Consider the following 16,116-nt stretch of genomic DNA (forward strand, 5'->3'; position numbering starts at 1 on the left):
CTGTCTGACTTACTTCATTTAGCATAATACCCTCTAGGTTCACCTATAAACAGAAGTGTTTTTTTTAAAAAAGTACTCCCAGTCCAATTTGTAACTCTTTATTTTTACCAGTTGACTTTTTTATATTTAGCACAGTCATAGCAGGAAATCCACACCACTTCCCTGGCTTGGCCTGGGAATTTTCCAGATGAAAGAGATCCATTAGATTGGCCAGTAGGGACAAAAAGATGGGGCTAAATTTGATCCTCTCTAGGTCTCATAGTCCAGCTCTCTGTAAGAAAAGGGACTTCATACAATTAGATTATTGATTTTATCCTAAAACTAGACATGACTTCCACTAGTGAACTCTTCAACTGTAGCCATTAGTAAAACATGGACTTTGACATTAGGTCCAGGACCTTTAATAAGAAGCAACTCTGTGTGTAAGAGCAACATGGACACCTGGCAGTCTGGCAATCAGTAACATGAGGGACCTGTGAGGGTCTAACAAATCTGTTCCCTTTTATATCTACTTATAGAGATTCTCCTCCTTTTAAAAATTCCTGCTCAAACCTTCCCTCTTTCAAGAAACCCTCCCAAACCTCCTAGTGAAGATTAATTTCTCACCCTCCCTTGTTACTAAATTTGTGTTTCTATAATCATCAGCTATCTGCTGGTTATGGATCTCCAGTCCCTATTAGATCATATATACCTTTAGGGTCTGGGATGTTGTCTTCTCTGTCTTAAAACTTTCAAGAGCCCAGGATGATATTTTTTGTGTGCAGTGTTTGCTAACCTTGAACTAATGACAAGTTCACACAATGAATTACTTATGAAGATGCCCTGGGCATCTGGTTCTTCATAGGGATACTAGCCTTGTGTTTCATGTAAAAAAGGAGCCCTACAGACACATAACCACTTGGCTTTTCTTCATAAAGTAGGCCAGGCACCATTAACATTAGCAACTATTTGATTCTTTCACAAAGACAACTCTATGGTTTATAACTTTTCCCTGTATCATCAAGTCTTGATGTGTGCCACCATGGGAAGGATATTCAGATCAAAGTCAGGAAAAGAACACAGTAAAAAATGGTGAGTGTGTCAATATCAGGGTTACAGGAAATGAAGGTTCCATCCCTGGAAAGTTCTGTGATGCTGAGATTGACCTGATCTTATCCTAAAGAAACTTGCCATGAGAAACATAAATTCACAAACACAGGTCTGCTATTCTAGGTTTTACTATCTGCAGTTAAATCTGTACCAGTAATAGACTCAATGAAAAACTGAGCAAATTGGGTACAGGAAACAGAGGCCCCAGCTTCAGATGAGAGCAGCTATTATGAGCCTAAAGATTGTTTGGGGGCTTCTGAACCAAATCTGTTCTAACCAAACAGAAGTCTAAGATAGAAGGCACTGAAAACATTAGTTACTACTTGCTCAAAGCCAAAATTATCTGTAGAATTGTAGAGAATGGAGACAGACATAGTTCCTTCCAAGAATTCACATTTTATACTAATGAACCACAGAACATTTTTCTTCCCTCTTACAATTATATCTATGCTCTGGAGCATGACGTTTATATTAACTTGCAGAATAAACATGTAAAGTTATCAGCTCCAGAAGTTTTTAATCATAATGTATGGTCAAGATCTAGCCATCTGGAACTAAAATTCATATTTGAACTCATCAAGCGCCTGAGGTTCTAAGGATCAGATGAAAAGTACTTGGTAAGTAGCAAAAGCCATATGTAAAGCATTGCTACAATTCAAAAGGAGGACTTGAATAGGTGTATAGGTAAGAGCATAACGTTGCACTTTGGATATCTGGGTAAACTTGAGCAAAACCAAGAACAACAGATTTTATTTCTTATATTCTCTGCTACTTTTATTTCTCTGGCCTTCAATTCCATGATCAAAATAATAATGATAATAATAATAATAATAATAATAAAGGTATAAAGCTCTCAATAGATGCTTGATGAATGAATAACTGAATAAATAAAATAGTAATCAGCAGAGCTAGACTAGATCTACATCTTCACCTTTTGATAGAGTATCTGCTACTGATCGGAAGCCTTGAGCACAGCACTTGGAAGACTCATAATTCATGAGGTCCTTTGGATTATTGGTGAGGTCCATGAGCAGTGGGCTGAGTAGGGTATGTGGAAAGAGAGGAAGACAGAAAGGGTAGTGGAATCAGGACCCATTTAAGTACCAGCATTTCCAGTGGGCATGGGCTGAGTTCTATACCTGCCCATGCCCATGAGACATGAGAGGTCATGGGCAGTGGCAGGGTAGGCTCGTTGCCTGACTGGACATAAGGACATCTTCAAGCACTCCTGTGCTATTGTAATTCCTACCATAGTCTGAAAGGGAGATACCTGTCCCTAAATAAGTACAACCTGAGTTTTTATTTTTATTTATTATTTTTTGTTTAATTTCTACACCTTTTTCGCCTAGCACCTTTACCCCTCCCTTCTGGCAGCTGTCAGTCTGTTCTCTGTATCGATGAGTCTGTTTCTATTTTGTTACTTATTTTGCTCATCAGATTCCACATATGAGGGAAATCATATGGTATTTGTCTTCCTGCAACTAGCTTATTTCACTTAGCATAATAATCTCCAGGTCCATCCATGCTGTAGCAAAAGGGAAGATTTTCTTCTTTTTTATGGCCATGTAGTATTCCACTGTGTAAATGTACCATCACTGCTTTATCCACTCATCTACTGAAGGACACAGGATGTTTCTAGAAGTTGGCTATTGTAAATAATGTTGCAATGAACACAGGAATGCATATATTCTTTCAAATTGGTGTTTCTGGATTCTTAAGATATATTCCCAGAAGTGAAAATGTTGGGTCTAAACACAGTTCCATTTTTAATTTTTTGACGAAATTCCACAGTTTTCTGTAGTGGCTGTACCAATCTGCATTTCCACCAAGAGTGCACTAGGATTCCCTTTTTTCCACATCCTTGACAGTACTTGTTTGTTAACTTATTGATGGTAGCTATTCTGGCAGGTGTGAGGCTATATCTCACTGTGGTTTTAATTTGTGTTTCTCTTATGACTAGTAACGCTGAACATTTTTCCTTCTATTGACCATCTGTATGTCTTCTTTAGAGAAGTGTCCATTCAGGCCCTCTTCCTGTTTTTTGTTTGTTCGTTTTTTGTTTTTAATTGGATCGTCTTTCTGGTATTGTGTTGTATGAGTTCTTTATACATTTTGGAGATTAATCCCTAATGAGATATATCATTGGCAAATATGTTCTACCATACATTGCTACATTGCAGTCCCTTTTCACTTTGTTGATGGTATCTTTTGCTGTGCAGAAGCTTTTTAGTTTGATGTAGTTCCATTTCTTTATTTTTTCCTTTGTTTTTCTTGCCCTAGGAGATATATTGGCAAAAATATTGCTACAAGATGTGTCTGAGATATAAAATCTAGGATTTTTATGGTTTTATGACTTACATTTGTCTTTTATCCATTTTGAGTTTATTCTTGTGTATGGTGTAAGTTGGTGGCCTATTTTATTTTTTTGCATGTACCTGTCCAGTTTTCCCAACACCATTTATTGAAGAGACTTTCTTAACTCCATTGTATAGTCTTGCCTGCTTTGTCAGATATTAATTGACCAAAGAAGCATAGACTGAATTCTGAGCTCTCTGTTATGTTTCATTGCATAAATGCCTCAACCAGGCTGTTTTGATTACAATAGACCTGTAGTATAGTTTGATATCAAGTAGGATGATTCCTCCAACTTTGTTCTTTCTCAAGATTGCAATTGCTCTTCAAGGTCTTTTGTGGTTCCAAATAAATTTTTGCATTATTTGTTCTAGTTCTGTAAAATACACCATTGGTATCTTGATAGGGATTGCATTGAATCTATAGATTGCTTTGGATAGTATGGACATTTTGATGATATTATTTCTTCTAATCCATGAATATCCATGGTATATGATTCCACTTATTTGTATTTTCCTCAGTTTCTTTCTTCAACCTCCTACAGTTCTCCAAGTAAAGATCTTTAACCACCTTGGTTAAATTTTTCCCTAGGTACTTAATTTTGTTGTTGTTGTTACAATAAGTAAATGGGATTGTTTTCTTAGATTCTTTTTTTGATAGTTCATTATTAATGTCTAGAAATGCCACTGATTTCTAAATATTAATTTTGCATCCTGCTACTCTGCTGAATTTGTTTATTCAATTTGTTTATCTTGGTGGAATCTTTAGGATCCTCTATTTACGGTATCATGTCATCTGCAAATAATGACAAATTTGCTTCTTCCTTTCCAATTTGGATGCCTTTTATTTCTTCTTGTCTGATTGCTGTGGCTAGAACTTCCAGTCTCATGTCAAATAAGAGTGGTAAAAGTAGACATCCCTGTTTTTTTCCTGATTTTAAGGGAAATGCTTTTAGTTTTTGCCCTTTGAGTAGGATGTTGACTGTGAGTTTGTCATATATGGTCTTTATTAGGTTTGCTCACTCTACTCCCACTTTGCTCAGAATTTCTATCATAAATGGGAGTAAGAGTGTCATTATTTGTAGTGCCATCATACTATATATACAGAACTCTAAAGATTCTACAAAAAAAAAAAAGCTATGAAAACTGAAACATGAATTTAATAAAGTACAGAATACAAAATAAATATCCATATATCAGGTACATTTCTATACACCAAAAATGAATTATCAGAAAGGGACAGTAAGAAAACAATCTCATTTACAATTGCATTTAAAAATACTAGGAATAAATTTAACCAAGGATATAAAAGACCTATACTTGGAAAATTATAAGACTCTGAAGAAATTGAAGAAGATACAAATACCTATCCTTCTTAAACTATTCCAGAAAATTCAAGAGGAGAGAAGCCTCCTAAGATAATTTTATGAGGCCAGCATTACCCTAATTCCAAAACCAGATAAAGATGCTACATAGAAGGAAAATCATAGATGAACATGAATGCTAAAACCCTCAGCAAAATATTAGCAATCCTGATCCTTCATTTTGTTTATGTGGTGTATCCCATTTTTTGATTTGAAGATATTGTATCAACTTTGCATCCCATGAATAAATCCCACATGATCATGATGTATGATCTTTTTAATGTACTGTTGTATTGGTTTGCTAATATTTTGTTCTGGATTTTAGCACCTATGTTCAGCATAGATACTGGCTTATAATTTTCTTTCTTTCTTTCTTTTTTTGTAGTGTCTTTAATTCATTTTGGAATTAGGATAACGCTGGCCTTGTAAAATGAGGTTGGGAGGCTGCCCTCCTCTTGAATTTTTGGAGTAGTTTGAGAAGCATAGGTGTTAGTATTTTGAATACTTGGTAAAATTCCCCTGTGAAGCCATCTTGTCTCGGGTTGTTGTTTGTTGCTGGTTTTTTGATTACTGCTTTAACTTCACTAGTTGTAGTCTGTCTATTCAGATTCTCCCATTATTCCTGATTCAGTTTTAGAAATTTATGTTTCTAGGAATTTATCCACTTCATCTAGATTGCCCCATTTGTTGGCATATAGTTTTCATAATATTTTCTTACAACCCTTTGTATTCCTTTGGTGTCAATTGTTACCTTCTTTTTCATTTCTGACTATTTATTTGGTTTTCTTTTTTTTTCCTTAATGAGTATGGTTAAAGGTTTTTCAATCTTGTTTATCTTTTCAAAGAATGAGCTCTTGGTTTCATTGATGTTTATATCTGCTCTGATCTTTATTATTTCCTTCCTTCTACAAACTCTGGGTTTTGTTTTTCTTTTTATAGTTCCTTTAAGTGTAAAGTTAGATTCTTTATAGAGATTTTTCTTGAAGTAGGCCTATAATGTTATGAATTTCCCTCTTAGACCTGCTTTCATAGTGTTCCGCAGGTTTTAGGTAGTTGTGTTCTCATTTTCATTTGTTTCAAGATATATTTATTTCTTACTTGATCTCATTGTTAAAGCATTCATTGTTTAGTAATAGGTTATTTAGCCTTTGCGTTTGTGTGTTTTTCACTGTTTTTCTTGTAACTGATTTCTAGTTTCATAACATTACGGTCAGAGAGGGTGCTTCACATGATTTTGATCTTCTCAAATTTATTGAAACTTGTTTGTGTCCTAATCTGTGGTTTATACTAGAAAATTTTCCATGTGCTGCTTTAGGGTGAAATGCCCTGAATATGTCAATTAATCCATCTGATCTAGTGTGTCATTTAAGGCCACTTTTCCATGTTGATTTTCTGTCTACAATATCTATCCATTGATGTCACTGTGGTGTTAAGGTCCCCTACTATGACTGTATTACTGTCAGTCTCTCCCTTTATGTCCATTAAGAGTTGATTTGTATATATATAGGTGCTACTATGTGGGCACATAATGTCTACAAGGGTTATACCTGTTTTGGATCACTCCCTTTATCATTATGCTGTGTCCTTGTCTCTTAATATAGCCTTTGTTTTAAAGTCTATTTTGTCATATATAACTATTGCTATTCCATCTTTTTTAAAATTTCTGTTTGCATGAAATACATTTTTTCATCTTTTAACTAGGTCCCTATATTTTTTCCCCTTATTCTTAAAGCAAGCCCTTTAACATTCCTTATAATACTAGTTTGGTAATAACAATCTCCTTTATCTTTTCTTGTCTTGGAAGCTTCTTATTCGTCCTTCAATTTTAAATGATAGCTTGGCTGGGTAAAGTAGCCTTCATTGTAAGTTCTTGCTTTTCATCACTTTGAATATTTCATGCCAATCCCTTCTGACTGGAAATGTTTCTGTTGAAAATTCAGCTGCAGTCTTATGGAAGCTGCATTGTAAGTAAATGTCTTTCTCTTGCTGCTTTTTAGATTCTTTGTATTTATCCTTTGCCATTTTAATTACGATGTATCTTGGTGTGGGCCTATTTGGCTTCATCTAATTTGGGATTCTATGCTTCCTGGACTTGCTGTTATTTTCCTTTACCAGGTTAGGAAGTTTTCAGTCATTATTTCTTCAGATAGGTTCTCGATCCCTTGCTTCCCTGTGTTCTCCTTCTGGTACCCCTATGATGTGGATATTGGTTCACTTTATATTGTCCCAAAGGATCCTTAAAATATCTTCATTTTAAAATATTTTTTTTTCTTTTCGCTGCCCCGATTGGGTATGCTCTGCTACCTTTTCTTCGAAATCCCCAATTTGATTTTCTGCTTTAACCAAGCTACTGTTTATTTCTTCTAGCCCATTCTTCATTTCAGATAATGTAATCTTCATTTCTAACTGGTTCTTCTTTTATGGTTTATATGTCCTTTTTCATGTTGTAGTTCTAAGTTCACTGCAGTTCTCACTACATTCCTTGAGCATCCTTATAACCATCCTTTTGACTCTATATCTAGTAAATTACTTGCCTCCATTTTCATTTAGCTTTTTCTGGAGATTTCTTGTGTTTTTTAAATTTGGGATATGGTTCTTCATCTTCCCATGCTGGCTTCCTCTTTGTCTCTGTTTCTATGTATAAGGTAGATCTGTTGTGACTCCCAGTCTTGGTAGGGTGGCTGTATGTAGTAGGTATCCTGTGGGACCTTGTGGTGCAGTGTCCTTGATCACCTCTGATGGATGCTGCAGCAATGACCATTGTGTGGATTATGTGGGCCCTCCTGTTATAATGTAGTCTTCATTGCTATGGGCCTGTTAGTGTATGGGTTGTCCCTCAGGCTGGCTGACTATAAGAATCAACCTTGACCACTTAAGCTGCACTGTAGGTACTGACCACATGAAGTGGAATTCAACTCAGTTAGGTTTGGTGCCTGCTGAGATCTCCCTTTAGATTTGCTGCTTGTGAAGCTTACTGGATCCTGATCTGATGTCTGAAGCTAGCTACTGGGTGTGTGGGTTCTGGGTCCTCTTGGGAGAGAATCTGGGGCAGAAAAATGTAAAACACTGCCTGTGATTGTCACTGGACACCCTTCTTGGAGCTACAAAGTAACCCAGTGTTTGTGACAGTCTCTGCTGGGCCTGGGTATACATGGAAAGGATCAAGCTACATACCAAAGCTGGCTTTAACAGCAGCAAGCCTGGGGACAGTTCAACAAAAGTCCTATGGAATTCTGATATCAACCTCCAACTGGTTTTGCCTTCTGGCTTCCTATTAGGCTCAGTCACTGAAAGAGCTTCTGGTGGTATCTATTTGCATGAAACAGGTTCTCAATCAGTTACCAGGTAGGGATGAATGGTGCTCACCAGATTAATACAGGTTCACACTTGGTGCCAGTGCTGGGTCTTAGACGACTCAACAAATATCCCAAGGTATACCAAATCTAGTTCCCACCTGTTGGTGTGCTCACATACTTTTGTGGTAGGGCAAGGTCTCAAGGACTCATCAGGATGAGACTAGCTGAGTTTATCAGGCCCTAACAGACCAATATTTGGCTGTGTGAAAAAAAGAAATATGACGGAAATTTTTCTCCTGCCCTAGAGTCATACAACGCAGTCTGTCCCAAATTCTGCAAGGAGCCTGACCTCAGTAGGGCGGGGCCGCTGGAAGTCAGGAGAATGGAAGCTGTCAGTCAGCCTTGGGGAAGGTTGGGGGATGTGGCACCCACTCCAGAGCCACATAACTGAGTCTCTCCTGGATTGTGCTTAGACCTCCTGGAAGATATCAAGATGGTGGGAACACTGGGAGCCCGTAGGGTCAGCATAGTAAATCTCCTGTGAGGGGAGGCTCCAATCAGATTCATGGGAAAGTGGGAGTAATGACCCTCACCCCAAAGGCACACAATTCAGTCACTGACACCCCGAATCTCCCTGGACTGCTATACCCTTGTCCAGGGAGCTGACTCCTTAGCAAGGTATGAGTTCCACAGTGTGGAGCAATAGGAAGTCCAGAAAGCAGGGTTATTGCATTCCTCCAGGCTGATGCCCTAAGGAGGAACAATCTTTTCCCAAGAAAGTTGGCATCTGTGGTGCAGTAAAGTGACTCAGCATAGGGGGTCTCAGCAATTTTCCCCACAGCTCTCTCCCCAGAGCAATAAACTCCAGACTCTCCATGCATGACTCTAGTCTGTTCCTCCCTTCTTCCACTAGAGCCCAGGATGAGTGGCTGCAGATAAGAGTTTGTGCATGAGCCCTTTCAGAGGGCACCTGTCTCTCTAGCAGACTGATGTTCCTCCTAGGAGGACAGAATCCCTGCTGAATTTCACAGCCAGATGTTATGTGGGTGTCTCTTCCTGACTCTGGTGCTCTGGAATTTGGAACCTGCTGTGGGACTGAAATCTTATTCTCTTCAGGGAGAATTTTTGCAGCCAAGATATTCCTCCAGAATCTCAGCACAATCCATGGGAGTAGGGCCAGCCCTTTTCATATCTCCACACTTCCTACCAGTCTGGATGTAGCTCCTGTAAATCCTTGGTTATAAGATTTCTCTTCAATTTGGGACTTCTGGCCAAGATGGAGGCATAGGTAGACACACTGTGTCTCCCTCCACAACTAAGAAGGAATACAAGTACCTCAAAAATGGAGAAAACCAGAAGTTCCAGAAAACTGAGCTGCATGGAAGTCCAACAAACATATAAAGAAGAAATACTCATTCAGACAGGTAGAAGGGGTAGAGCCAGGGTGGAGAGGACACGGTGTGGAAGCTGCAGGGCGGTTGTGACAGTACCTGTGGCCGGCCTGCGTAAAGCGCAGTCAGATTATAAAAGTTCGGAGGGAAACCTGGGGAAAGATCCCAGCACCAGACCAGACTATGAGGCTCATGGTTCCAACACCGGGGAAATATAAAGCCTCATTGCTTCTGACTGTGAAAACAAATAGGGGTTGGGGCAGTGGAAGAAACTGCTGGTCTCTCAGCAGAGTCCATTTGCTTAGAGGGAAACCACGGTCCTAGAACGTCTGCAGATCCACCCACTCTGGAAACCACAACCAGGTCAACAGCTAGAGAGGTGCCAGTCCCACACAGGAAGCAGGAGAAGTGCCTGGAAAAGGGGCGAGTGCTGGGCAAGCGGCATTGATCCCTCTCAGACCGCTCCACCACATACAGCACCACAAGGTGGTGATAGGTTTTGCCGAGCACTGATGAATACCTAAGACTCCACCCCTTACAACATAAGAGGTGCGACAGCTCTACCTAAGACACAGAGACAAACACAGAAAGGTGTCAAGATGAGGAGACAGAGAAGTATGGCCTAAAAGAAGGAACAGATCGAAGAAACAGATCAAGTTTCCACTGACAAAAATAAGCGATAAGGAGATAGTCAACCTAACCGACGCAGAGTTCAAAACAGTGATGATAACAATGCTCAAAGGCTTGACAGATATGCGTGAATGAGGCAAATGCATAAGGGAAGAAGTGAAGGCTATGCTAAGTGAAATGAAGGAAATTCTACACAACACCAATAGTGAAGGGAAGGAAACTGGTGTTAAAATCAAGGATTTGGAATATAAGGAAGAAAAAAAAACAATCAACCAGTATGGAATGAAGAAACTAGAACTGAAAAAAATGAGAGAAGCTTAGGAATCTCTGGGACACCTTTAAACGTGCCAGCATCCGAATCATAGGGGAGCCAGAAGGAGAAGAGGTAGAGCAAGAAATTGAAAATTTATGTGAAAAATCATGAAAGAAAACTCCCAAATTTGGCAAAGGAAATAGACACACTAGGCCAGGAAGCAGAGAAAATCCCAAACAAGCCAGACCCAAAGAGGACCATACCAAGTCACATTATAATTAAAATGCCAAAGGTGGGAGTTCGAAGATGGCGGAGGAATGAGGGGAGGCTGCACTCTCAGGCTCCCGAGACCCGTCTGTAGTTTGGACTAATTGCAGACAGAACATCTCAGTGAGCAGCTGGATACTGGCAGGAGTCGAGCCTTGGCACTGCTGGATTAGAGAAAAACCATCTGGGAACAACCTATTTAGTGAGGATAGTGGAAGAAAAAGGGACGAAACGGGATTCCTGACTGGGGTGGCTAGCCGAGCTGCAGCTGAAAGGACACAAAGGTTTTTTGGCGACCACAGCCTTCCCCAGAGGGGAGTCAGGAGGAAAGCAGATCTCTGCCCGCTGACAGAGACGGGACTTCACCAGGCGGCATTGGCGCTGGAAGACAGGAGACAACGTGCTGCTGAGCAAGTGAAATCGTAATTTTTTCTTTGTATTTTTTTCTTGTGAACTGCGGAGAGGGGGGGAAAGTTTGGGGGTGACAGGACATTCTTGAGGAGCGCAGGCGCAGAAGTGCGCTCACCCACTCCCCAGCCCTCCCCTTGGGTTGCAGGCGCGCATAAGGAAGTGCTCTCATTCACTGGCCCAGGTGCACAGAGCCACGAGTATCAATAGGCACCAATCGCTCACTTCCACTGTGCACGAGTGTCTGGGGCCCAGCACTGGCAGGTGAGAGACCAACTCCCGGAGCACAGTGCCACAGGCCTGAGGCTAGCTCCATGGCCACTTTGGGAAACTCCCGGAGCGCTGCATGGCAGGCCTGAGGCAAGCTCTCAGGTCGCCTTACCAGCTCACAGGCGTGCCTGCAAGGACACCTTGGCTAACTCCAACAGGCATCTAAGGAATGCGCCATGTGGGGGCCCACTGCTGCAAGGAACAGGAACCTCTGACCCACCTCATTAGACCAGCTGTGGACACAGAAAAACAAGACAACACACAAAGGCTGAACTGACCTCTCCACAAAAGAATTCAAAATAAAGTGGATAGAGTGACTCTCAATCAACTAGCCAGAGGGAAGATCCTAACAAAAAGCATCTGAAATATAACCAGACAGCATAAACAAATGACATAAAAGGTACCCCAAGAACATCAGGCTCAGAAGATCAAAGAGACTGCACCACTGAAACCCCAGATTTACCATAAAGAATCTCATACCACAAAGGTGGGAAGGCAAAGCAGAAAAACCCAAATAACAAAAACAAACAAGAAGAATCCAACACGGTAAGATGCAGAAACAACCTCTCAATGAAAAGAAAAGAGGAATCCCCAGAAAGAGAGGTAGATCGAATAGACATAGCCCAAATGTCAGACATGGAACTCAAAACAATGGTGGTGAAGAAGCTCAATATACTCGACAACCTTAAAAACAACTATGACAGCCTCCAAGGAAGTTACCAACAGCTCCAAGAAAATTACAGAGAACTTGCAGAGAACTACACCAGCATAAAAAAATACATAGAAACTATCAACAAGAACCAGGAAGAAATGAAGAATGCAACCTCTCAACTGAAAAACACAGTAGAATCAGTCAAAAGCAGACTAAACGAAGCAGAGGATTTTATTAGTGAGTTAGAAGATAATGTAGGAAAAAATTCTCAGATGATACAGCAAAATGAAAAAAGATAAAAAAAGTATGAAAAAGAGGTAAGGGAGTTAGAGGATAGCATAAGGAAGAACAATATAAGAGTAATCGGAATTAAAGAGGGATCAGAAGAACAAGGAATAGATAAACTGATAGGAGAAATAGTGACAGAAAAATTTCCCAACCTGATGAGAGAATAAGTTATGCAAGTCCAGGAAGCACAGAGAGTTCCAATAAAGAGGAACCCCCAAAAACCCACTCCAAGGCACATCATAGTTAAAATGGCAACATTCCAAGACAAAGAGAGAATCCTAAAAGCAGCAAGAGAAAAACAGCAAATAACTTACAAGGGAGCTCCAATAAGGATATCGACCGATTTCTCAACAGAAACACTACAAGCCAGAAGGGAATGGTCAAAATATTCCAAGCAATCAAAAACAAACACCTACAACCAAGAATACTCTACCCAGCAAGGCTCTCATTCAAAATAGAAGGTGAAATAAGGAGTTTCTCAGACAAAGGAAGACTAAAAGAATACATCTCCACCAAACCAACAATGCAAGAGATGCTAAAGGGAATATTCTAAAAAAGGAAGAGGAAAAACAAAAAAAGAGTAGAGGAACAGAGGTACAAAGGGAACTGAATAAATACACGTCAATAATAACCTTAAATGTAAATGGATTAAATGCTCCAATTAAAAGACATAGGGTAACAGAATGGATAAGAAAACAGGACCCACATATTTGCTGTCTACAAGAAACACACCTCAAAACAAAATATTTACATAGACTGAAAGTAAAGGGATATAAAAAAATATTCCAAGCAAACGGACCGGAAAAAAAAGCCGGGGTAGCAGTCCTCATATCAGACAAAACGGATTTCAAAGCAAGGGCAATAAAAAGAGACAAAGAAGGACATTGCATAATACTTAAAGGAACAATCCATCAAGAAGATATAACACTGATAAACATATATGCACCCAACATAGGAGCACCCAAATACATAAAGAAAATACTAGAAGACCACAAGAAGGATATCAACAACAACACACTCATAGTAGGGGACATCAACACTCCATTATCAACAACAGACAGATCATCCAAGCAAAGAAACACCAAGGATATACAGGCATTGAACAACACACTAAACAACATGGACTTAACTGATATATATAGAACTTTTCACCCCAAACAAACAAAATATACATTTTTTTCAAAGGCACATGGGACATTTTCAAAGATAGACCACATAATAGGACACAAAACAAGCCTCAACAAATTCAAGAAAATTGAAATCATATCAAGGATCTTTTCAGACCACAATGCCTTGAAACTAAAAATCAATCTCAGAGAAAAAAATCAAAGACACCCAAACTCATGGAGAATGAATAACATGCTATTAAATAATGAATGGGTTAACAATGACATCAAAGTGGAAATCAAGAAATTTCTAGAAACTAATGACAATGAACACACAACAGCCCAAAACCTATGGGACACAGCAAAAGCAGCCCTAAGAGGAAAGTTCATAGCAATACAGGCATATCTGAAAAGGACAGAATCTCAAAGAAAATATCTAATCCTAAAGCTACAAGAACTAGAACAACAACAACAAACAAAGCCTAGGGCAAGAAGAAGGAACGAAATCATCAAGATCAGAGCAGAATTAAATGACATAGAAACCTAACACACAATTCAAAAGATCAACAAAACTAGGAGCTGGTTCTTCGAAAAAATAAACAAAATCGACAAGCCTCTAGCCAGGCTCATCAAGAAAAAAAGAGAGAAAATGCAAATAAACAAAATCAGAAATGAAAGAGGAGAAATCACGACTGATACCTCAGAAATACAAACAATTGTAAGAAATTACTACAAACAACTGTATGGCAAGAAATTTGACAACCTAGAAGAAATGGACGAATTTCTAGAAAGATATAACCTTCCAAAACTGAATTAATTAGTAGAAAGTCTCAATAGACCAGTAACAAAGAAGGAAATTGAAACAGTAATCAAAAATCTCCCTGCACACAAAAGCCCTGGACCGGGCTTCACAGGTGATTTTTACAAAACATTTAGGGAAGAACTAACTCCTAACCTCCTCAAACTATTCCAAAAAATCCAAGAAGAGGGAAAAATCCCAAACTCTTTCTATGAAGCCAGTATTACCCTAATTCCAAAACCAGGTCAAGACACAACAAAGAAAGAAAACTACAGGCCAATATCACTGAGGAACATAGATGCTAAAATCCTCAATAAAATATTGGCAAACAGGATCCAGCAATACATCAAAAAGATCATACAACATGACCAAGTGGGATTCATCCCAGGGATGCAAGGATGGTTTAATATTCGCAAATCAATAAATATAATACATCACCTAAACAAAATGAAAGACAAAAATCACATGATCATATCTATAGATGCAGAAAAAGCATTTGATAAAGTACAACACCCATTTATGATGGAAACACTCAGCAAAATGGGAATAGATGGAGCATACCTTAACATAATTAAGGCTATATATGAGAAGCATGAAGCCAACATCATACTCAATGGACAAAAACTTAAAGCATTCCCCCTGAAAGCAGGAACTAGACAAGGCTGTCCACTCTCTCCACTTCTACTCAACATAGTGTTGGAAGTTCTAGCCACAGCAATCAGACAAGAAAAAGAAATAAATGGCATCCAAATTGGGAAAGAAGAAGTAAAACTATCACTATTTGCAGATGACATGATAGTATACCTAGAAAATCCTATAAACTCCACTAAAAGACTACTCGATATAATAAGTGAATTTGGCAAAATCGCAGGGTACAAAATAAATATACAGAAATCTAAGGCATTTCTGTACACCAACAATAAAATAGCAGAGACAGAGACAAAAAAGAAAATACCATTTACTATAGCAACAAGAAAAATTAAGTACCTAGGAGTAAACTTAACCAAAGAGATAAAAGACCTGTATTCTGAAAATTACATAACATTGAAGAAAGAAATTAAGGAAGATACAAATAAATGGAAGCAAATACCATGTTCTTGGATGGGAAGAATCAACATCATCAAAATGGCCATACTACCCAAAGCAATTTACAGATTCAATGCAATCCCTATTAAAATACCAATGACATATTTCACAGACCTAGAACAAATACTCCATAAATTCATATGGAAACAAAAAAGACCCCGAATAGCAAAAGCAATCTTGAGACAGAAGAACACAGCAGGAGGAATCACAATACCAGACATCAAACAATACTACAAAGCCACTGTGATCAAAACAGTCTGGTACTGGCATAAGAACAGGCATATAGATCAGTGGAACAGAATAGAGAGCCCAGAAATGAACCCAGGCCTCTATGGTCAACTAATATTTGATAAAGGAGGAAGGAACATAAAATGGAGAAGAGCCTCTTTAACAAATGGTGCTGGGAGAACTGGACAAGGACGTGTAAAAAAATGAAACTAAACCACCAACTTACACCACACACAAGAATAAACTCAAGATGGACTAAAGACTTAAATGTAAGCCGTGACACCATAAAAGTCGTAGAGAAAAACATAGGCATGAAACTTTCAGATATCCCACGTAACAATATCTTCACAGATACATCTCCTAAGGCAAGAGAAATAAAGAAATAAAACAAATGGGACTACATCAAACTAAAGAGTTTCTGCTCAGCAAAAGAAAACATCAGCAAGATGAAAAGGAAACCAACCATTTGGAAAAACATATTTGCCAATGATATCACAGACAGGGGACTGATCTCCAAAATATATAAAGAGCTGATATGACTCAACATCAAGAAAACAAACAACCCAACTAAAAAATGGGCAAAGGACCTGAAAAAACAGTTCTCCGAAGAGGACATACAGAAGGTCCATAGGCACATG

General features: G+C 38.9%; 1 protein-coding gene across 1 annotated transcript in view; it reads right to left on the reverse strand.

The window, feature by feature from the left end:
- Positions 1 to 16,116, reverse strand: part of EBPL (EBP like) — a 54,445-nt gene that overhangs the window by 23,532 nt on the left and 14,797 nt on the right. The window lies entirely within an intron of this gene.

The sequence above is a fragment of the Furipterus horrens genome, unplaced genomic scaffold (genome assembly GCF_987537825.1).
Source record: "Furipterus horrens unplaced genomic scaffold, mFurHor1.1.pri manual_scaffold_12, whole genome shotgun sequence".
Taxonomy (NCBI): domain Eukaryota; kingdom Metazoa; phylum Chordata; class Mammalia; order Chiroptera; family Furipteridae; genus Furipterus; species Furipterus horrens.